Genomic DNA, 24,077 nt, shown 5'->3' on the forward strand with positions numbered 1-24,077 from the left:
CACTGAAGTCAATGCAAATTGATGAAGCTGCTCACTCCTTGACAAATGAGGCCACTAGGCTGGAAACACAACTCTCACAGACATGAAGTCCCTGCCTATGGATGCATACACTGTCACTTGGGACATTTTTCTTCCTTCCTAGTGCTTCAGAAGTTTCATGTAACTCAAGCACCACACTACCCACCATTTCTCCATACAGCTGCACAGTAAAACCGACTATCATAGGGAGAGGCCTCAGACAAAACACTTGATCCAAATAATGAAGAATTTTCAGATCAGACTTTTAGTCTTGGGCCATCTTTGAGCAGACAGGAATAGCAAGGTGACTGCAAAGTATACTTAGTGTATCATGAGCTGTATTGTATACATTATCTCTACAGAATCAAAACCACAGGTGGGAAAAAACAGCAAAAAGGTTTTCAATTGACTGGGGCTGGATATGTCACAAACAGAAGAAGCAGCTGTTTGGATTGATGCTCCCCTTCCCACTTTATGTACAGTGACTGAAGTTCTGCCAGTCATTTGTGGGCTATTTTTCTTATTCTTGATCCTATTGGCTTCGAATTCACCACTCCATTACCACTAATATGTTTTTTACCTGCATTGCATATTTCTCAGACAGATTACCCCTTGCCTGTCACTTAGTTAAAAACTCAAGTGTGTCTAATTTGTCCTCATAGCTCATGCCCTCAAACCTGAATCATATTCATTTATTGGCTGCTTCCCTCCCAAATCCTAGAATATTCCAAATAAGGTCTCACTTGCTGCTTATTCAAAGTCAAAGTAGCTTCCCTTATGTAAGCTTGATAACCCCTAGTGAGATGCCACTTAAACTTGGGTACATTTTGAGTGCTGTTGGCCACCTTGGATTTTGATCCTGTTAGATCTCAAAAGCTAAGTAGGGTTATTATAGCACTGCCAACTCTCACAATTTTATCCGGTGTTAGGGCCGGCTCCAGCTTTTTTGCCGCCCCAAACTGATTGAGCTGCCGCCGAATTGCTGCCAAAGACTGAGGTGGGCCAGTTGAGCTGCCGCCAAAGTGCTGCCGCCGCCGATCCGGACATGCCGCCCCAACAACAGATGGAGTGCCACCCCTTTCTATTGCCTGCTCCAGGCACCTGCTTCCTTCGCTGGTGCCTGGAGCCGGCCCTGTCTGGTGTTATTTGGTGTTCTTAAAACCCCAGCTCCTGGAGTCAAGTGATTACAGTACAGACCCGTTTATGTGCGGATGTCAGGAGTCAAGCCATCATGACCGCGTGTTAATAGAGGGCCATGCTGAAATATCTTAAGATATCTATATATACACACATGTATAATTATCTAGGATTACATATGTATTCACAGTGTCCCAAATACTGCAGGCCTATCTGTTAATGGCGCTTTGCAAGAATATAAATTCAAATGTGTAATCTAATAAAAACATTATTATTACTACACAGGGGTGAAAGTAACTCAGGACATTTACCGGTACGGGGTGGGGGCAGTTCTGGCCCATGGAAGGGGCGGGGCCTCTGGCAGAAGGGGCAGGGATAGGGGTCAGCATCCCCCAGCCAGCCCTTCCAGGGCGCCTGGCCTGTGCCGCCCAGGGTTCCTGTAGCAATTTAAAGGGCCCGGGTTCCAGACACCATTGCTGCAGTAGTGGCGTCCGGAGTCCTGGGCCCTTTTAAATCACCAGACCCGGGGCAGCTGCTCTCTTTTCCCCCCCCCCCCCCGCCTGTTGGCGGCCGAGGGGGGGGAAAAGGGGCAGGGACCTTAAAGAGCTGCAGGGTCCTTTGCCACGGCCGTGCTTTAACATTGCTGCGCCCCATCCCCCCATCGGCAGCCCAGCGCTGCTGCGGCAAAGGACCATCCTTAAAGCACTGCCGCGGCAGCGCTTTAATTTCCCTGCCCTTTTTGCCTCCCCTGTTGGCAGCCCTGCTGATAGGGTCCCTACCGGCAGAGCCGCCGACGGGGGTGGGGGTGGGGGAAGAGGCAGCAATGTTAAAGCACTGCCACGGCAGCGCTTTAAGGATGGTCCTTTGCCGCGGCAGTGCTTTTACGTTGCTCCTCCTTCCCCCCCCAACTCGGCAGTAAAGAACAACATGTTTCCGCTCCGCGCTTCCTGTCGATTTCTATGTCAGTGAGTTAGTGAGCAAATCAGTAGCGCTTCATAACACGCGGTACAGGAACTTGCTAACGAGTCTCACATGTTAAACAGGTAGCACTGGGAGGCATGGCGCTACCACGCATTAAGTGGATTCACGCGTAAACGGGTCTGTACAGTACCAATGAATCTCAGATTTCCTCCAGGTTGCAGAGAAAACCTTGACAATGTAACCCAAGCACACTCTAAAAAGGCTCAGAAATCAGAAGGCAAACAAAAAGATAATAAAATGTATTTTTTTAAAATCTCAAAGACAAATCTCATGAGATTTTGGGACCTGACAATTTTTGAATGCTATGGCTTGACAAGATTGTTATTGCCAAGGAGCACCTGCTTGCAGCAGGAATAACTTTGCTGATTCAGCAGATGACACACTTCTCTTTGAGTCCGTACTGAACCAACACCCCGGCCTAGTGTTAAAGAACAATTTGCTGCTGGAAATATTCTCTCCCAGAGTGACATGAATCTTGAATGGTCATTAAAGTTCCTATGGAACATTTCAGGAAAGTAAGGAGCATTAGCCCCAGTGACCGAGTTGAATTCCAGTTTGGGTCATCACATTCTGTCTAGCTAAAAACCCTCACGAGCAGCATGCAAGAATATACTATTCTTTTTCACGTTTTGTCCCAGAACTTGTATATAGTGCTGTTCTGTGCTACTGAACAGCTTACGTATTCCATCCCAGAGATGGCTGGCTGCATTCTAGTGGTGGTTAAAAGGGATGTGTGTGTGTGTGTGTGTGTGTGTGTGTGTGTGTGTACGCGCGCGCATATGCCACATACAGTTTCTACATTGCTTTGGCATTCAACTAGATCAGGGGTCGGCAACCTTTCAGAAGTGGTGTGCCAAGTCTTCATTTATTCACTGTAATTTAAGGTTTCGCGTGCCAGTAATACATTTTAACGTTTTTAGAAGGTCTCTCTCTATAAGTCTATATTATATAACTAAACTATTGTTGTATGTAAAGTAAATACGCTTTTTAAAATGTTTAAGAAGCTTCATTTAAAATTAAATTAAAATGCAGATCTTATCAGTTTACTGTGATCCTTGCCCTTGCTTTTCCTTGATGTGTTTTCCAATGTCTGGCACGTATTTGGATACTTTAAGCTGCACGCAGGCTTCTGAGTGATCAGTTGTTAATCAGCTCCGAGAGGGACAGAGGACAGATTTCATGTGTGAAAATAGCTGTTCACACAGGTATGTGGATCCAAACGCTGAAAGCATTGCAAACGCAGTTTTCTTCAAACGGTTAAATTTCACTGGCAGGTAGTTCCAGCAGGTCAGAATAGAGGCCCCATGATCTCTCTCGGTAGCTTCAAGTGCACTCCACAGATTTTTAAACTTTGAGGCCCACGATTCTTAGCTTTTTAACTGAATGAGCTTGCATTTCGAAATCTTCAACACCCATCCACTGAAATACAGACAAATCCAAGTCGCTTTCGTTGCAGTTTTCAGGTTTAATTAGAAAAGAAAGCATTGGGCCAAATGGCTGGAAATCTTGAAATCTGTCAGAAAATTCTGATTCCAGTTCTTGCATGTACATTCCAATCTCATCGACTCTGACAGTGCAATATGTCGATAGCTCTTTTATGTTTTGGAAGTAGCGGAAAGTCAAAGTTCGAATATCCTGAGAAAAAAATGCTAGAAACTTCCAGGTTTCATAAAGCTCCAGAACCGTTTGCCGTGCACCTTGGAGACGGAGGTTGAGTTGGTTTAGGTGAGCGGTGATGTCAGTTAGAAACATGAGCTTACACAGCCATTTGTCATCATCCAGTTGGGGATAGTTTTGTCCTTTCTCCGACAAAAAGGCCTTGATTGCATCAAAACAGTTTACAAAGCGCACCAAAACCTTGCCATGACTTAGCACCGAATGTTGCTGTGAAGTGGAATGTCGTTATAAGTGCTGTCTCTCTCTTCTAGCAGTGCTTGAAACTGTCTGTGAGTCAAAGCAGATCGAGCAACAAGGAAATTCACAATTTGCACCACTGTATTCATCACATTATTACGCTCTGAATTAGAAATTTTAGCACACAGGTTTTCTTGATGGATGATACAGTGAAATTTGACTGTCGAGCGGCCAATTTGATCTTCAAGTAACTTTACAAATCCCTTCTGTTTTCTGACCATGGCAGGAGCACTGTCTGTTGTCACACAAAATATTTTTCTGATGTCAACTCCTCATTCTTCAAAATGGTTTACAAAACTTTCCACTATATCGTCTTCCTTTGTTGTGCCATGCAGGGGTTTTAGGCAACAAAGTTCCTCTTGGATTTCATTGGAAGCACAATATCTTGCAACAACTGCCAAACATGGAACGTCGTTTATATCCACGCTCTCATCAACTGCAACGCTAAACACTGCTGTGTCTTTTACTGCAGTTGTCGGCTTTTCATTAATGTTTTCTGCCATTTTGCTTGTGTGTCTCTCAACTGCTCTGGCAGAGATGGGCAGTTCTTTTATTCTAGATATGATCGTATCTTTATTTGGCAAATCATTGAATAAAACTTCTGAACTGCTGAGAAAAACTTCTTTTATATATTCCCCATCTGTAAACGGCTTTCTGTTTTTTTGCAATGCACTGTGCAATCTTGTAACTTCCTTCTGTAGCTTGATTTTTACTTACACTTAAGCATTTAAAAACACTGCTTTGCTTCTCATATCCTGCTACTGCCTTTTTGATTGATTCAATCTTGTCTCCTTCGTCAAGAAAGGTTTTCTTGTGCTTCGTTTCAAAATGTCGAACACTTGATGTGCGACACTTTCACAACAGAAAGCACAAACAACACAGTCCTTCTTTTGAATAAATCCAAATGTGTCTGTCCAAGAAGGCTGAAATGAATGGACATCTAACTTTGCTTTCTTAGGAGCTGGCATTTTGTCAAATGTACCCCATAACTCACAGTGAGGAAAAAAATGGCGACGGGGGCACACACAACGTCAAACACAGTGCACTGTTCCATGTGGTCTGATATAAGCAGCAAATCAGGACTTAAAAATATCCCAGTGGTGCAGAAACAATTTTTAAGGTTGGGGTGCTGAGCTGTGCCCCCACTTGCTCTTGTCTGCACCCCTCACTGCCCCAGGCTGGGGCCAGTGGGCCACAGCTGGGGGAGGCTGCAGAGCGCCGGGCCAGCGGCCGGTTTCCCAGGCCAGCAGCAGGCTGAGCGGGGCCGGTGGCTGGGACCCCGGCTGGCAGGGGGCTAGCGGCCGGAACCCCAGACTGGCAGCAGAGCGCCACTGAAAATCAGCTCACGTGCCGCCTTTGGCATGCGTGCCATAGGTTGCTGACCCCTGAACTAGATGAAAGGTACTATATACATGTAAGGATGTAATTTGCCCTAGTTGCCTCCAGAACACATCCTCCTCACTTCTCTTCTGGTATCTATTCTCATTGTCTTCCACGGTCCTGAATTTGCTGAGGCCACATGAAATTAAAGATATTTTCTAGATTTGTGTGCCATTTGAAAGCACAGACCATTAAACCAGACCATCAAGCAAAGTCCAGAAAGCCTCCTTTTTCCAGTGATTATAGTTGGCACAGTTGAATTAGCAGGAAAAAACAGGCTTACCTTATCACTGAAGGAGCCAAGTTGAAAAAGTATAATTCAAAAGACTTTTGCATACAGGTTCATAATACAAAAGGGAGTATTTTCCCCTACCATATGGGGCCAGATCCTGCAAGGTCAATTCTTACTGACTTTGACTGGAAGCTGTCAGCATTCGCCGCATTACTGGCTCTAAAGAACAACCATTTGTTTGCCCGCTGTTCCCAGCCCTTGTGTTTTCTAAATGCTAGAAGTCACATTTTCATCTTCCATTTCTAAGCCATAGTGATCTGATGTGACCTAGTCTTTTAATCCCTAGAGTGACAACATGAAGGGAATATACAGAACTTGCCAAACTGGGCAAGGTTGTGGTAAATTCCACTGAATCTAAGTAAGTTACCTCTCAGGGCAATCTGACTTCTCTGGGGAATATTGAACAGTCTGGTTTCCATGAGATTCACATCAAGCAGATCAAATTTGGACCTGGGTATTTTGAGAGGCCCAATGAAGACAGTTTTTGCAAGAGCGTATGCCAGAGTAAAGATATTTTTTGTCTATTATTGTTAAGATCTTGGGCTTTGAAGAGCATTCTTTCCTTTCTTCATTTCTGCAGGCTATTCTCTCTTTCAAATGTGGAATGTTCTGTGCCAAAGACAAATGCAATTATGATGGTAATGTATGTGGCTCACTGTAGAACAGTTGCAGAGGATACAGAACTATGCACTGTAATTTTATATAGCTACTTTTATATTAACAAATGATTTATACTTTAAAAAGCAGCTATTATATGGTAGGAATGGCAGAAGATTGTTGTGTCTGGTGAAAAGCTGAAATATTCAGCCTTAAGAACAATAACTGAGGGGGAATAAAGAGGGAGATGAAAATAATCTATTCTAGATTATAATAAAATAAGATATTTTTGATACTTTTAGGTGCACACTCTCACAGTCTTAAAATATCTTTTATATATAATGTAAGAGTGATAGCTGCTTCTTTGCAATAATCTCTGACTAGGAGTGAACTCCAAATACGTAGCAGAAAAATTCCTTGGACATACCTCTCAATACTTGTCCTAGTTCCTGTTTTTCTCCAGCTCCCTCCACAGCACTTCCCACAGTAGCAGGAGCTGTTTAATCTGCATGATACCAGATATATTCCTGTACAGTAAAGTAGCAATTTCCCACTGCACCATCCCCCTCTTTCCTTACTGCACAGCTGCATTATCTGCTTGAATTTCTACCTTAAAAAATAATGAGCAAACTAACCTGAGCAAAAACATAGATCTACTGAATCTTAAAGAATAACTTGTCCTTACAAATCAACCACATAAAATAATTTTTGTTCATACTTCAGCATTATGAATTAGTAGGTCATACACTTCTAAATTACATTACAATATGGTAGCATATCCCATTAAATAAACAGTGGATTACATCTCATTCCTGACTACATGGATCTGTAATACATCATATGTGGAACCACACATACTATAAATGTTTGTTTTTTACTGTTTTTACTCAAAATGGCAAGAGTTGCAGCACATACAGCTATATAAATAATTGTAGACTTGTAGCAGCCCACTGGATCACAACATTCTCAAAAGATTCCTGGACTGTCCAAGTTCTTGCAAAAACTTGGAGTAATACATGCTTGACTAACTCAGTTGCCTAAATCTATCTACTGTATAACACCCATTCCCTAGCTGTCTACAAAACAATGAACATGAGCTGCAACATAATTTAATTCCGAACACTCAGCTAAGAAAACAAGCTTTTCCTCTCCCTTCTGGCAGAATTAACTCCCCTCCCCCCACCCCGCAACTAAACTTCTGCAACAAAAAGGTTCCACAAAAATTTAATTTCCCCAATCACTAGTTTACTCAGACGAATTCAAAGTAAACTCTCACAAGTTATATGACAGAGAATTTCCCCCTACTACCCAGGGAAAATCTTCATTTGTTTCAATACTGTCTTTCTGAGGGTATCTCAAGTAAAACAAATGATTTCTTTAATAATCTTCCTGCCTAAACTTCCTTTTTTAACCTCTTCTGGCTGATTTAGAACAAAATTTGCATCAGTTTTAGCTGACCTGGTGCAAAATGTGTGTGTAGACATGACCTAAAAACTCCAGAAGAGAGGATTTCTTTACAAACCTCTGTCCTGACACATGGAAAAGATATTGGAAGTGTGTTTACCTCTATGTTTGCATGGTGCCTGGCACAAAGAAAGAAATGTACAGAGTCCTCAGATGTGTAGTAGAACTTTGACAACTTTAATCACTCCAACAAATTAGATGGCTGCTGTCACCTTCACAATTCCAGTTTTTAAATCCTGAGTTAAATGCCAGCCCTCCTTTAACCCCACATAATGACAAATTTTATTTTTAGTTTGCTCAGTTCTAGATGGTTGTTGGGTTTTATTTTTTGTCAGAGATGTGATGTAAGACCAGTCATCTAGGAGGATTTGTGGTGGCCAGTGGCCAGCCTGGATTTCTGGATTCATCGTACTACTGGTTGCTGACCCATATCTGGAAGAGAGGCAAGGATGAAACACCAGTTCATACAGGGGACTTGAGATCACGCTGAGGACCTATAGGCACTGCCATAATATAAATATAAATAATAAATCATAACAGAGTCCAAACTGTCAGGAGAGGAGAAGAACACATCCTCCTCCACAGTTAGGGGAATACAGCATTCAATGGTGCTTAATGGCTACAGTTTACAGTATCACCTAAGACTTAGTCTCACAGTAAGAGAATCCGCCTAAGACAAACAAACCCCAGAACACTCCTTCATGTCAATGATGCAAGTTTGTTGCCCTTCCATATACCAACCTCTGTCTCCCATCCCCAACACAAGTGCTGAAGTTAGACTGAACACTCTGGGGCTGTCAGGTTGTAGAGTTTACATTGAATCATCCTGTTGAGAGAGGCCAGGTTTACCTTCTTGTACAGAGGGCTGGGGGCATGGTTCTCCAACCCTGCTGTTGTCCCACAGATACTGGGACAAGCCTGTAGATTTGGGGACAATGAAGACAAAGCCTTTTGTCATAAATATAAAGGGAAGGGTAACAACCTTTATGTATGCAGTAACATAAAATCCCTCCTGGCCAGAGGTACAGAATCACTTCACCTGTAAGAGGTTAAGAAGCTCAAATAACCTGGTTAGCACCTGACCAAAAGGACCAATAAGGAAAGAAGATACTTTCAAATCTGGGGGCGGAGGGAGGTTTTGTTTGTGCTCTCTTTGTATGTTCCCTCTCGAGATGGAGAGAAAGACCAGGGCAGGAAAAAACATTTCCTAAAAACATACTTAAAATGAGAATCTAAAATTATAAAAGTTGTAAGTAAGGCAAGGAAATGCATTAGATTATCTTTTGTTTTAGCTTGTGAATTTTCCCTATGCTAAGAGGGATTTTTATTCCTGTTTTTTGTAACTGGAAAACAGTCAGAGGGGAATCCTGTGTGTTTTAAATCTTTTTTTTTTACCCTGTAAAGTTACCTTCCATCCTGATTTTGCAGGTGTGAGTCTTTTACTTTTTTCTTTATAATAAAGTTCTTCTTTTAAGAACCTGATTGATTTTTAGTGTCCTAAAAACCAAAGGGTTTGGTCTGTGCTCACTTTGTTAGCCTATTGGTTGGTCTATTATTCTCAAGCCTCCCCAGGAAAGGGGGTGAAGGGGCTTGGGGCATAATTTGCAGGGCTAGGGCTCCAAGTGGCCCCTCCCTGAATTTTTGTTTAAATCACTTGGTAGTGGCAGCAATACCGTCCAAGGACAAGGAAAGGAATTGGTGCCTTGGGGAAGTTTTTAACCTAAGCTGGTGGAATGTAAGCTCAGGATGTCTTTCATGTGGGTCCCCACAACTGTACCCCAGATTTCAGAGTGGGGAGGGAACTCTGACACCTTTGTGTGGAGGACCCTTTCTGGGGGCTTTCCAGCTGTGCCTGGATCAAAAGCTCTGGTGTGCATGTGACAGCAGGGAGTGGGAGAAATCCTCACGGGTTTGCAGGAAAATGACCTTACAAAAAGCAGTTCTTCCCGGTTCTACACCTTCCCTGCCTAGTCACCTCCCAAAACGGTACAGCCACATGCACCAATGGGCTGCAGCATGATTGGAGGTGGTGTTGCAGGGGTTCGACACCCTCTCTCTGATGGCATGTTGACTAAAGCAACCCTCTCACACGCCTGTCATTTCCCTGCTCCTACCTCTCTCTCTCTCACTGTGATCCTAATGCTCTCTCCACACCCAAGATAGAGATGCATTAAAAGGCAAAACCTAGAACAGCCCAGTGCTGGCCTGGGAGGACTCCCTCTCAAGCTTTCAAGTGCCAGCATATCCCACTACACTCAATTAAGTGAATGGGGTTAGGAGTTGGTTCCAGATGAAAATAACCAGTGCAAATGACAGTACAAAGAAAGTGGGCTATTTGCCAAAGAGCACTTCCAGAGGCTTAATGTTTAGATTACTTAATGTAATATATGAAACATAAAAATCAATATGATATACACGGTTTCCTTCACTGTCTTAGAGCATGAGATTGTCCAGAGTACTTTGCATGCCATTATGGCTACAAATGGGCATTACATTCAATATATGGATACACCTAATGAAGAAAAATCTACTAAGCTATATTTGAAACAGTAGGCCTTGCTCTAGTGAGATTAGTAGTTTAGTATTAGAAAGACTCAGATACTCCGATATCTAATAACTTCAACTCCAGCAAATTATGGGTGCACATTTCACTCACAAGAGCTCCTCTTTTTCAAATGCAAGGTGTTAGAACAGGAAGAATAGAAACAGCCCACAGCTGGGGAAGCCATTGCTTGCCCACATTATTATCCTTGTTGCAGAAGTGGGCCTTGATCCTATGATCAGGTCTGGGTGGGCAGACCCCACTGCCTGCATGAGCTCCCCTGACTTCATCAAGTCTGCTGAAAATGTAAAGCACATTGAGACCTATGGATGATATCACTATATGGGGACTAAGTATTACTGTTATAGCTAGGGGGAGTAAGGATTAGTCACCTTTTTAATTCTTGCAAGGCCCAAACTGTACTTTGTCTATTTGAGAAGTGTAATTTAGTTTTAATTATTTAGGGTGATACCTCATGGCAAATGTTGCATTTCTGTGGTACATGCTGGAAAAGTAACCAAGTCTTCGGCTATGTCTACATGGCCCCGCAGTTCAGACTACGGGGGGGTGAATTTTAGTTCGCACCCATAGGAGTTACACTGCAGCTTGCTACTAGTGCATGTTACAATTCACACCCCTGTAGTCTGAACTGTGGGGCCTGGTAGACAAGCACTTAGTCATGTAAGCTCTACTACAGCCCTCTTGTGTTAAATCTGTAATGTCACTGAAGTCAATAGGGCTCCCCCTGGGAGCAGGAGCCAATTGTTCTGATCGAACTGGAGGATCGTGCTTCTAGATGCTGATTAGCAACTTAGAATAACAAGGGTCTTTTTTACATTACATTTCTCTGCGTGTTTTAAGACATTTTTGAAAATACAGACATTCACAAATCCACAGTGTCAGACCCACCGGGCCAGATCTTCTGCCTTGGTAAAGCAGTGTAGCTTCACTGAAGTTAAAGATTCTATACCACTTTACAACAGCCCGGAGTCAGACTCAAGAAATCTAAGACCGTTTTCTATATAACTACTCTGAGCAAATTGTTCTGTAATGATCCAGTTCACCTGTAAATATCACCCATGATTTTCAGAAAATTGTCTCTGGACCACTGTCCACATGGTCATCATATTTTGCAGCAGCTAAGTAGCACTGAAGATAGTTTACTCTGAATTCTTCATGAACATTTTTTTTCTGAGTATCTCAGTTGTAAACAATGTTACTCAGTAACATGTATGAACTCATTTCTGGAATAGTTTGTTAATTTGCCCAGTTAACCTAAGACCAACAGTCTCTTTCTGCAGTGTTTTGTGAGTCAGACAGCCCAGTTGCAAGAACAGCCACTACTAGGGTGACCAGATAGCAAGTGTAAAAAATTGGGATGGGAGTGGGTAGTAATAGGAGCCTATATAGGAAAAAGCCCCCAAAATTGGGACATCTGGTCACCCTAGCCACTACAGCATTGGAGGAGAGTTGTGAGCATGAAACAGAGAACCAAAATGGCCAAATTAATTAAAAAATATTGGTTAAGTATCTGTAGTGACCAAAATCCATGGAAACACCATTGAAAATAGTGAAAACATGCACATTATTAAGGAGGAAGAGCCCATATTATGGTCTACATGTTAATTGGGAACAGTGAATTGGATGCATTTTTGGTGGAGATATTCCCTTAGTGGGGTGTGTGACACTGGCAGACCAAGTGCCAGCTCATGCCCCAGGCCTCACTGAACACTTACAAATGCATAGCTGGAAGCCAGAACAGTTCACTTGTGCATTAGTAGAGATCAAAGTGATTTTTAAATATAGAAGAATGTATTTTGGGGTGTCTGCCCTGCTTTTGACAGTCTGCCATGAAGTAGGCACTCAGTTGTGAGCCACTCCAGACAGCATGACCGGGCATTTTTGGTCTGTGTTTGCTTATTTTTTGTTTTTATAGAAGCATATATTGATTTATCTATTTTCTTGAACAAAGATACGAACCTGGGCAGCAGACTGTTATTGTAAAGAAAGGTGATGGATAACGAGACTTACGTGTGAGACAAAGGGCTTGTCTTCACTACCGGGGTAAGTCAACCTAAATTACGTTACTCCAGCTATGTGAATAATGTAGCTGGAGCCAATGCAGCTTAGGTCGACTTACCCCGGTGTCTTCACTGCACTGTGTTGACAGGAGACTTTTCTTACTCTTCTCGGACAGGTGGAGTACCAGGGTGTACTGGAGAGCACTCTGCTGTCGATTTAGCGAGTCTTCACTAGACCCGCTAAAATCGACATCCGCTGCATCGATTGCAGCAGCGTCCATCTCCTCAGTAGTGAAGACAAGCCTAAAGTATTGGGCTGGATTTATTGGTTGCTCACTATTGTAGTCTCTCTGTTAAACTAAAGATTATCCTCCCTTGTTTACTATATGGAGATCTTATGTGGATAAAGCTGAACTTCATGTTAAAACGTAAGTCAAACAAAGAATAGGATGACATCTTAGATTTGTATATAATATGAAGACCCTTTCTCCAAATTCTTCCAAATGGAGCAGCTTACATATTGCAAGAGAAACTGGTCTGTCAGAAATAGTTTCAGAACTGTCCTTTGATGAGGAACTTAGTCCCAGCTCTTAAAGTTATTTATGCACCTAATTCCCATTGATTTCAACAGGCGTCTGGCACCTAAATTCCTTTGAGAAACTGGATCTTGATTTATTGTGGAAGCTTTAAATGAATCTTGGGATAGACCTACACTTTATGATTAAGAGTATATATAAACACTTGTGTATAATTTTAGAGATTATTTTAGTCAAGTTTTCACCCTTAAATTGTATAAATGGACATTTCCAATAAACACACGGAGAATTTACAACCAACTATATGTATGGGATTGCTCTATTTTATTCTTCAAAATACATTCTGTCCTAGCTGCTGTTGTGTTTAGCTATTTCAGATAATTGAATCACCGTTCCCTAATGGTACGATTTGTCCCAGCCTTGGAATTAGAATCAGAAACAATTTAATATTTAAAAAAAGGACTGTGGTCCCCAACACTTCAAAGCTTTTAAATTAAATCAAGTTGGATAACTATCATCACCATTTCAAACTGTAGCTCAGTGGGTTTTCTTCCTTTGTTCCAGTGTAGGCCATCTGAATAGCCTTACAAAGCATGCTATGCTGAACAGTGCATCCATAAAGCAAAACATAACCCAAGACATGGGTCATAGTCTGATTCAGCCTGCTCAGCAGTCAATTATTGCAAATCCATTTGCAAAGCCTACTCATCTTAGTTCACCCTATTTTTAGAAAGTCTCCAGCTCATCTGCAAGCATTTTCCTTATCCCGGCTTATCTAAATTGGACATTATTGTAATTTATTACTGAGAAGTTTTTGACAGCATTGGTTACTGACAGGCTCTGTTCTTACTGCAAGATATGTGGTATGGGGGAATGCTTCACACAGCGAATCTTTCTGGTATAGATTCTACAGTTATTGGGAAATCTCAGTGTGCGCTGGAGTGTTGGCCAGGCCCCACATTCTCCTTCCTCCCGTCACTACTCTAGATTGATTGTGTGTGACCAGACAGACAGAATAAATTGAAACAGATCAGCTCAGTATTAAATGGTTCAGGCCTTTCTTGAGTATGGCTAGTCAAGTACCCTCCATATGTGTGAGGGGAAGGAAGGTAAAGTTTTATACTCTTGAACTGAGGGGGTAAAAAATGGGTCAGCCTACTGGCTTCTACCTTCTCGCATTCATGTCCTTGTTCAGCCTCGATCCTGCACGTCCTTGTGCAGAGCACAGTGGGGAGCAAAGATGGTGGTAGTCCAGTCCCAGTACGAGTGGAGGCTACATGGGGGTGTAAATAAAGTTAATCACTAGGGCCTGAGTGGAAGAAAGCCTCAAGCTCCATGGATGACCACTCCCTTCAGGCTTCTCTCGACAAGGATAAAAGGTGTTCTTTCTAAGTGTTAGTGGCGCTGCCCTGCAGACACTCACCAGACTGCTGTTGGATCCCAACACTAAACCGGTGTGCTTTAAGCTTCCCTTGGTCTGTGTAGATTTCAGCAGTCTCTCTTTCTTTGGCCTCTCTGGCACACCTGCTGGGCATAGACTCTGTCTGTTACCCCTAGAAGTGGGGCCTCACAGTCCAGCAAACCTACTGGCCCCAGGACCAGTGCTGACACCCAAGTACTTAGATACATTTTTTCCCAGAGCTCCAGCCTTGTGGGCACTTGGGGGTTACAATTTACCCCTTCATGCACACTTAATAGACACAGATTTGCAAAAGGATTTCTAAACACAATCACTCTTTGCATTAGACAGCCCAACAGATACACAGATCTAGGCAAAATAATAAACATCTGTACACTATTCCCTGCCTCAGCTTCCTTACCCTGTTGAGTGTTCTTTGGGATTTGGTCAGAGTCTCTCTCTGAAGGAGTCCAGGATCTTTCCTCTCCCCCATTCCCTTCTGTACATGGCTTCTCCTCTGGAACATGGAATTGCTATCTGACCCCTGCCTGCCCCCCATATCCCTCAGCTCCTGGCTAGTCCCTCACTCAAAAGGTTCCTCCATGTTCTGGAAATCTGTTTCTTTGTTCCTCTGTGAGTCCCTCCCCAACTTCGCAGCCTCTCGCTTTAGAGGGCTGTACCAACACTTCAGTCTTTCTTTCTCTCCTGGAGATTTTCCACTCCTCCTCCTTTAGAGGAGTACAGAGAGCTAGTCCGAGTCTTCAGCCATCTCATTGTTCTGTTCAGGCACTGTTGGTAAACCCTAAGGATTGTCCCATTCAAAGACGGACACCCAGGCACCACTCCCCTGCTCCTTAGCACAAGAAGGATGATGTCAGAATACAGTAAAAATAATCATAAAGACTTAAACAGAATTCATCAGTTATACATAGAGTCCCCAAATCATCACAGTTAGCGAACCCCTTTTAATGAGCATGTTTCAACACCCTAAAGTAGCCTGGGCAAGTTGTATTTTAACAGGTGTTAGATACCAGCTAACACAATTGTAATGGTATTAAACTGCATCTAATCCAGGTGTTTCCAATGAGGTTAGCTAATTTAAAAATATACTTCCCTCCCCACAGTGTAGTCAGACCCTTATCTTCTAGTACAGAGGGTATTAGAAGGGGCAAGGTGTGGGCAGAGAATGCCCCTGGCTGAGAGAAGAGAAAAAATATCTTTTTTGTTGTGGGTTTTTCTGCTCTCTTTATGCAGCATGTAGCAGGAAGGGCAGTACCTAAAAAACCCAGACAGTGAAATTCTCAGCATGCAAATAGAGTCTTTAGTTATGTGCCCCTCTCTGGCTAGGAGCAATAGTGACTGAGCCACTCACTCAACAGCACTCTCACTGACATGGGGTCAGTTTCCCTTGTGCCCCACTCTGCTCGTCACTTTCTACCCTGCCTTCACATGCACAGCTCTCCAGATATGCACAGCACCTGCGCAATCCCTTCAGAGTTCCTGGCCATCTTCTCCTTTACTCCTTTTTCCTATTTTGTTCTATCTCCCCCCCGCTCTCCTTTGCTGCCATATCAACCTGCTGCCTGTCTATCCAGTGTAGTCAGAAGATGGGAAGAAGGACTCACTCTACTGGCAGTACAAGGAGAGAAACCCACACAATGGCATTTTGAATCATCAGCTACAAAGCTCTTAAGACAGGGTGCTTGTCTTCAGGACCAATTATGTGGAGTGAGTGCATTCAGCACTTTGTGAAATTGGCACTTGGGACCCAATAAGTGCCAGTGAGCAGACTGAACAGTGAGCCCAGGGTAGATATAATCCCTTAATAACCACCTTGAAAAGTGTGCACTTCGGCTAGTTGGTAGGCATGTCAGGAGAGCTGCAATCAAAGCCTGCCCTGGAAAAGGTGAGGCAGGATATTTATTACAATGATTGCACAAGAGAATGACTCAATTAATAAAAGCAGAGCTCTTTTCATAGAGCATTCTTTGAGACACCTCTGAAAGGACCTACCTACTTCGCAGAAGTCAACATTTTCCCATATGTACCTACCCACAGTGTAAGGTACTGCATGTACGGTGCAAAACTGCAGAACTGACTGGATCTGCTCTGTTCTGCTTCCTGTACAGTGTTTCTTGTGCAGCTGTGGAAATGGCTGACATTAGAAGCATGGAAGAAATGGCACTGAGATCCAGTTGGAAACAGAGTCTGAAGTCTGACTTGAATGAACTTTTGCTGTTCCTCCCATGATACTTGGTCCACGGTCTCTCTGCTAGTCCTGTAATAAACTAGGTTTCTAATCAAACCAGCATAGGTCAGAAAGGGTGGGGTGAGGTGCAGAAACTATGCTCAAAATACACCAAAGTGTTTCAGACAAGTCCCACTTCACAATGGTGTGACGCCTCAGTGAGGAGTTATACCAGTTTGATCAGAGGTTGTGGAATGTATTTTACACTGCACAAAATTCTGAGCGGGAACATGTCCCACAGGAATCAGAGCCATCAACTCCTGAATTCTAATCTCTGCTCTGCACCTACTGTGACCTCGGGCAATTCCCTTCTATTCTCTTCTCCCATTAGTATAATGGGAGACTACTACTTACTGACTCACTTCCCAGGGGGATTTGTGAGGTTGAATTAGTGGTCCCAGCAGGATTTAACTGTGTCTCCGGTGACTGCAAAGTCACAGTCAGCAGTATGTCATGTAACTTGAGTGTTCCCAATCAAACACAGATATGTTCCAGGGCTGACAAGACCCCTGAGCCTCTGTCTGAAATTAACCAGGACTTTTCAAAAACCATGTCGGAGCTGTTTCCCTGTTCAAAATCCTAAAATAATTTTAGGTAGCTATTTTAAGCTCTTCCCGGAACAGTTCAGCACAGATACAAACAAAACCTTTCTGGATCAGCCAGTCTCGCTGATGTTTATAAACAGGACAGGGCAGGCCACATTACACAGATAAGCCCAGAAAGTCTAAACTGTGATATATTCCCCTGAAGGTTTTCATTGCTAAACTAAGAGGTCATGCAACTAACCTTTATATTAATCTTCCTACCCCCTCTTACCTAGAAACTGGCACACAATCCAGGTAATGTTACATATTTCCAGGATTTTCTGCTTAATTGACAAATGTACGTCTTCCTAGCTCTTAAAACAGAATTGAGCTATCATGGAAAAGGAGCTTTGCTTGTTTTCAGATTTCAACTGTGTTGTAATAACAGCGCTGAAAGGGTGCTGTCTATTAGTAATCAACATGGAACAAAGATTATTCCATAGGGCCAATAGGCAAAACTAGACCTTACACACTGGTAGGAAATACTAAATAAAAATAATCTGGTCATGAAAAGCAATGACAGAGTATCAGAGGCCCTAGTGCCGTAATGCTGATTGATGTTTTATTCAAAACTTTAACAGACCACTGTACAGATACTAAAAATTTTAAAAACATAAGCTGGAATTACAAAGGGGAATGGCTTCTTGGCACAAGTACTATCCAGGATACAACACGGGCTGCCTATTCAGATCAGGGGAGTAGGAACAAAGATGGATCTATGGCCCCAGTATACGAGGAACCACATTTTTAAACTTAGGTGCACACTTTTGTGATGTGCACATAGCCAGTTAGGCATCTAATGCACATGTGCAATTGTGTGGCCTGACCTTGACAATCCGACTCTGAATACCTCAGCTAGTTATGTGCCACTACTAATATACTATCTCTGCAGCATGTATTGGAGCAGAAGTAGCCATAATGTTTGATATTACATTTCAGTCCACATAGATATACTACGTTTTGGAGTTCTTTATCTTGTCTCAGCCCTGTTTAGAGAGCCTCCCCTCCACACACAGACACCCACCCATACCTTCTGTATTGGGCACATTTCTTCGAAGAAAATGTTTTGATGATTTTTTTGTGCTATGATAATGGAATGTGACATGTTTCCAATGCCGAGAAATTACCTGAAGAAGCAAAATAAGACTTAACTGACATCAAAAAGAAAAATTAACTGGAGGAACTGGTGCAAGACAGAAGGCTGTTTGTAATTTACAGAAGGGCAGTGGCCTACAGAATTATTGGCGCAGAGGTGCTACATTTTGTAGTTTGGCTGCACTGAATAGCATTACTCTGCCCTTGTAAGTAAAAACCATCCATGGGTGTCAGGAAAGTGCAATGTGTTAAATCATTTATTAATATAATGTTAATATGTATGCATACAACGATTGAGTTTCGTTTAAATAAAGTATTTGTCTAGTGGAAACTGAACATAAGTTAAGCACAGAAAGAGGCGGGGGTGTGAGTATTCTGAGTTGTGCCGGGTTTGTTTGGTTATTACGCAAGTTGTACTTAGCAAATAGAGATTATTTCCTTTTATTACATTAAATAGTTAAGATTTTCAGTTCCCTCCCTCTACCTGCTGGATATTTGTTCTGAATCCATTTTAGAAATGACAGCTCAGATAGACTTGTTGCAGAGCCTTTTGTTACTGTAACTAAAAATAGAACGGATAAAAAAATCTCTGTAAAGAAAGTTGAAAGAACAAAAGAGCAACTGAACAAAAGCAGGTGTCAGTCTCTATAGGTATTTCTGGAAAGGCACAGTGCGGGGAAAACAGAGGGTGTTCAGATTAGAGATGTAATGATTATAGATCCTAAAAACATCAGTAGTAGTTACCAATAAGAACTACGATACTTAAAGGTGTAAGGGGATTAACAATTATCACTACAGAAAAATAGGAAATGTAAGGGAGACTAGCATCTTGTATAAGGATGGTTACCTTCAATCTAGCAAACAAAGGCATAACAAGAACCAACGGCTAAAAGTAGAAGTTAGACAAAGTCAAACTGGAAATAAAATATATATATTTTTAACAGTGAGGGTATTTAGCCACTGGAACTATTTACCAAGGTTCATGATGGATTCTCCATCACTGGAAATTTTTAAATAAAACTTGGATTTTTTTCTAAAAGATATGCTCTAGTTCAAACACAGTTATTGGACTAGAAACAGGACTTAATAGAGGGAAATTCTATGTCTTGTGTTATGCAGGCAGTCAGACATTTATATCTGTTTATAGTTACATTTATATCTAAGGCCTGGTCCACACTAACCCCCCACTTCAAACTAAGGTACGCAAATTCAGCTACGTTAATAACCTTAGTTCGAACTTACCGAACAAGTACCTTAGTTCGAACTTACTCGCTCACAGCGCTGCAAGCTTTTCCCCTCGGAGAGGTGGAGTACATACAGCGCTGCGAGAGCAAATACACTCGCGCTTCACAGTGCTTTATCTGGATATCTACAGACTTTATCACAGACTGCAGGTCACAGTACATTTAGAGTTTGCGAGTAGCTCACAGGAATAGTTCATATGGGTCAAGTGACATGATATTTCTCGCATGTCCCCGATTAGCTGAGTCTCAGCTCAGTAGAATCTATTTTCGTTTGGTTTCCTGCATTCGAGTTGAACTGTCTGAGCCAGCTGGAAAAAGTCAGAAAAAAAGCTAATTTTTTCTAGCTGTTCTAATGTCTGGCTGGCATTCCCCAGTTATTAGGAACCGTCTCATATTTACATTTTGATTCATATAATTCTACATGAGCTTCAAAAGGGGAAGATTCCTAAAGTCAGAGTCTTCCGGCGGCATCAGACCTAAACAAGGGATGGGATTTTTCAAAAGCCCTCAGCATTGGCCTCACTCCGGTCTATTACTATTGACTTCACTGGCAGCGGTTAGGTCAATGCTGAACACTTTTCAAAATCCTGCCATCAGTGAATTTCTCACAGAAACCTATAGGCTCCCTGTCTAACTTCCCACTTATTGTGAACAGTCTAGTTACTCTTTTCTTTTTGGGATCATCTAATTATATCTCAGTTCACTGAGGCAACCATACCTGATTTGCCTGTTTGGTCAGTTACTTCCCCAGCTTCTCTGTTCAGCAGACGACTTTCTAAACGGAAGATCCTTTCATGGACAATCTCCCCTCTTGGTTTTTGGTTCTCATAATAATTAGTTCTGTAGACCACTAGGATGGGCTGTGTGGGCCAAGGTGCTTCATACACTATAAACTGAGAACTAACAGTCTGACCCATCACAGCCCTCTGAATGCTAAATTGAGGGATTCAGCTGGTGATTCTGAATGCTTGTTGGATAGTCTCTTCAAATGTTCTTAGGATCTCAGCCACAACCCACCGAAATCCACCAGTGGGATCCTGGCTCCATTAAAGTCAGTGGCAAAATTCCCATTGACTTCAACGGAGCTTGGATTTCACCCCACCTGAGTCTTTCCACTGACTTCAGTGGACTTTGGATCAAAGCCTTAGTCAGCTCCTGTTTTGTTTCTGCCAACTTCACATTGCACAGAAAATGCTCCATAGCTCAGTTCTTCTTCTTCCAGTTAGAGAAAATTTCTAAAGGACGAAGAATTTCAGTCAAAACCCTTGTATTAGGCTAACAGTCACACACCCTTCTTCTTTAAGAGCTATAGCTACTTTAACCTGCTATCGAAGATTACATTTTCTCTAACCCCATACAAACCACTTGGCAGGGGCAGCTACTGATGCCGAAAGGAGCACATTAGAAAATACGATCCCAAGCTTTCCCAGGAACTCTTTTACAGCACTAATCGGCATCCTTCTTGCAGGATTGAAGGGGCACAGAGAGTTACCTTCCATGTTACCATCGGGAGAACCACCAGAATATGCCCCACGAGTTTGTCTCAGTCAATATGGGGAAGCTTTTCTGATGCTAGCCCTGGGTGTGGCTAAACTGATGACTTCAGTCTCCAGCGCTGAAAATCTGTCACCTTTCACAAGCAACAGATTGACTTGAAAGCTGAAATTGAGGAGGTGAGGGAAGGAGATCTTAGGACCCCAGTCTACGAGCGCTTTGGCAGTATAGCTAGACTGGAATATACTATACCAGCAAAGCTCCCTAGTGTGGATGCAACTTACACTGGCGAAAGTGAGTTTTTGCTGGTATAGCCCATTCCATGTCCTCCAAGTGAAATAAACTCTACCAGCAAGAACAGTTTTGCAAGTCTACAGTAGGAATTTCTGCCAGAACAGCTCTCTCAGTCAGAGACCCCATATCTACCCAGTTCTGAGCGACACTGCTATATCAACAAGAGTTTGTAAGCTAGACCTAGCCCTAATCTCTTAATTTACTCGTTTTGGTCATTTCACATTGGTCCCTAACCCTACTCAGAGATGCACACTGATTTGCAGATCTCTGCGATTTATGATGTTTAAATGAGAAATCCCTAGCTTTCTCTCTCTTTCATGCTTCGGGCTTATATTTAACTGTCTGGATACCCTGGAACATACTGCATAGTGCATTACACTTGAGTGCATATCAGCTACAAAGCCTGGCGATTGGGATGAAATGGCTGTAAATTGGCCCCTGGATGTGAGTTACTCCTGTTCTCCTTTCCCAAAGCAAACCTTGTAAAATCAGTTATTGACCTGTTTCCATGGGTGAGACACAGGGCAATGTGCACTCATTTATCCGAGGGAAGGTTGGGCATCGAGCCACAGTGTGAAGTAGTCTGAGCGCATTGCACTGAATGTGTTCTTTGGCAAACATCCCAGTGAAGTGGACATGATGTTATCAGAAGGGACAATCACAAGAATTCCACTGTCATTTTGAAAGCCACTATTTCTGTAAGGACCAGGGCGAAGAAACAAAGCGTTCCACAGACTGAAACGCAACTGCCAGAGCTACATGGTCATCAAGCGATGGGGCTGATGCACAAGCAAAGGAGACTTGTCTTATAAACATGCAAATGATACATTGACAACATTGTTCTTCATACTTGCACTGGGCGAGTCCAAAAGGATTGCAAGGTGAAGGCTAGATGTTCCATCTCACCCTCACCAGACAATCCATCAGCCGCAAGGGGAGCAAAGTGCCAGCTGGAAGAAACAAACAGAATGATGCCAGCCTCCTCTCTTTCTGCTGCAGTGTTAGCCCAACCTTCCTGGCATGAATTCAGCTCATGCACTGAGATTTCAAACCTTTCTACCCTCTAAGCTTGACTGTGCTCAAGTGGCACAGCTCAGAGTAGGGGAGGGTGCAGAGCCGTATCTCCCAACTGGGAACTCAGGAGAGAGTGTGTCTTCAAATGCAGCCTGCTCTTGCCTCCTCCAATCCCCATCAGCACACCCAGTCCTTGCAGAGGAGGGGCACAGGCCATTCTAGGGGTATCCAGAGCACACAGTTCCTGCATTCCCTTCCCACATCCCCCGCACAGAACCAGGTAACAATCAGGGACAAGACCGGCCCTTTTCTCTAGCCTGTACGGTCAGCATCAGTTTTGTTTTACCAGTAGTGACTGTTATGCTCCTGGGTGCTTCCAGGAGAGAGTCAACTGGAATATTATCAGAGGTGGTAGCAGCGAGAGAGCTGGCATTCAATATGAATGTGTGTATAGGCATGTGTGTACTAGCATTTCCCGTCTGTGGGCTGAAGGGGTAGGAGCAGTGTCTCTTTTACACAGTCTCTCTCTCCCAAGAGTTAGGAGTTTGTTGAACAGGTTTTAACACACACAAAGCTTTACAGAGTCTGACAAAAAATCCCTTCCTCTGTCAATTGGCCACGTGTTTCAGGATGTCACAATTCTACCAATTCTCCAGTCTTCCAAGCAGCAGAAACTTGGAAAAACACGGAAGGAAAGCCCTAATATTTCTTAGGTAAAACAACAAGCAGGGAAGAAAAGAGGACCTTCCAGGCCTTTTAAAATGTTCATAAAGCAGCAAGAAGGGCCCATATGCATCCCCCCACCCCTTTCCTTTGCAGCAATAGAGGTAAATCAAAACATCTCTGTTCTTGGTTCTTCATCCCACACAGAACTTCATTTCACACTCTCACTACACTGTCTGAGCAGTAGGTCTGAGGCACTGCAGCCTCCATTTCATTGCTCTCAGAGGCAGGAGATGGGCTCCTTCAAAAACATCATCCATCTTTCATTAACATTCCTGACATCTGCCTGACAGAGACAGAGACTACGAGCAAGGTACAAAACAACTGAATAAAGCATTAAGCACTTGCCTTACAGCTAACAACTGCAGCGCCTAAATGGATCACTCGTTTAAAAAAAAAATCGATTCTCTCAATGCCACTACTTGCAACTGGAGCTAAATTGATACTTCAGAAATCTAGCAGATTATTTTACCACTCTAGCCTTTCACTCAAACCACTTTAAAATTGCATTGCAACACTGGGTAGTCAGAATGTATGATGGCAAACAATCAGTTCTGAAGAAATAAATGAAAATCAAAGTAATATACTTGCAAATTAGTTCCATACACACACATACCAGCCAGTTAAAGTAAATAAATGAACCCAAAACCTTATCATCATTTGTTTAGATGCAAAATTCCACCCCAGCAACAGAAATAGGTCTGAATGCAACCAGATCAATACCTCATAAGTTAGATCCTAGATCACACACTAGTACAAGACGACACTGGTTTTATGCAGTAGTTTTGCTCCTAATTATTCAAGAGGAGCTCTGAAATGCCTGTCTTCCATCTGCCACACGTATGTGTCTGATATCAGATCAGTACTACATCACATGGAGAGGGAAGCAAGGTGACCACTTGTTTGTATTTGTCCTGCAGGACAAAATGATCATGTCATGATGTGACAAATAGAAATATGCAAGACATTCATCCTGAAATCTGAAACATCCACAGCATTGCTGAGGTTAATGAACTTTGTTTTGAGCACACCTGGGCCAAGTTCTGGTTTTGGTTAGAAACTGAGTCAATCACTGGGCAGGCTGTGATGTCTAATAACTT

At 42.7% G+C, this 24,077-nt stretch overlaps 1 long non-coding RNA gene across 1 annotated transcript in view; it reads right to left on the minus strand.

The window, feature by feature from the left end:
- LOC128840981 (uncharacterized) overlaps window positions 1-23,791 on the minus strand; it is a 47,843-nt gene extending 24,052 nt beyond the window's left edge. The window contains exon 1 of the long non-coding RNA XR_008445757.1: window positions 23,701-23,791. This is a non-coding gene — a long non-coding RNA (uncharacterized LOC128840981). The remainder of the gene's footprint in view (window positions 1-23,700) is intronic.
- Between the last annotated feature and the right edge of the window lie 286 nt (window positions 23,792-24,077).

The sequence above is a fragment of the Malaclemys terrapin genome, chromosome 7 (assembly GCF_027887155.1).
Source record: "Malaclemys terrapin pileata isolate rMalTer1 chromosome 7, rMalTer1.hap1, whole genome shotgun sequence".
NCBI classification, from domain to species: Eukaryota; Metazoa; Chordata; order Testudines; family Emydidae; genus Malaclemys; species Malaclemys terrapin.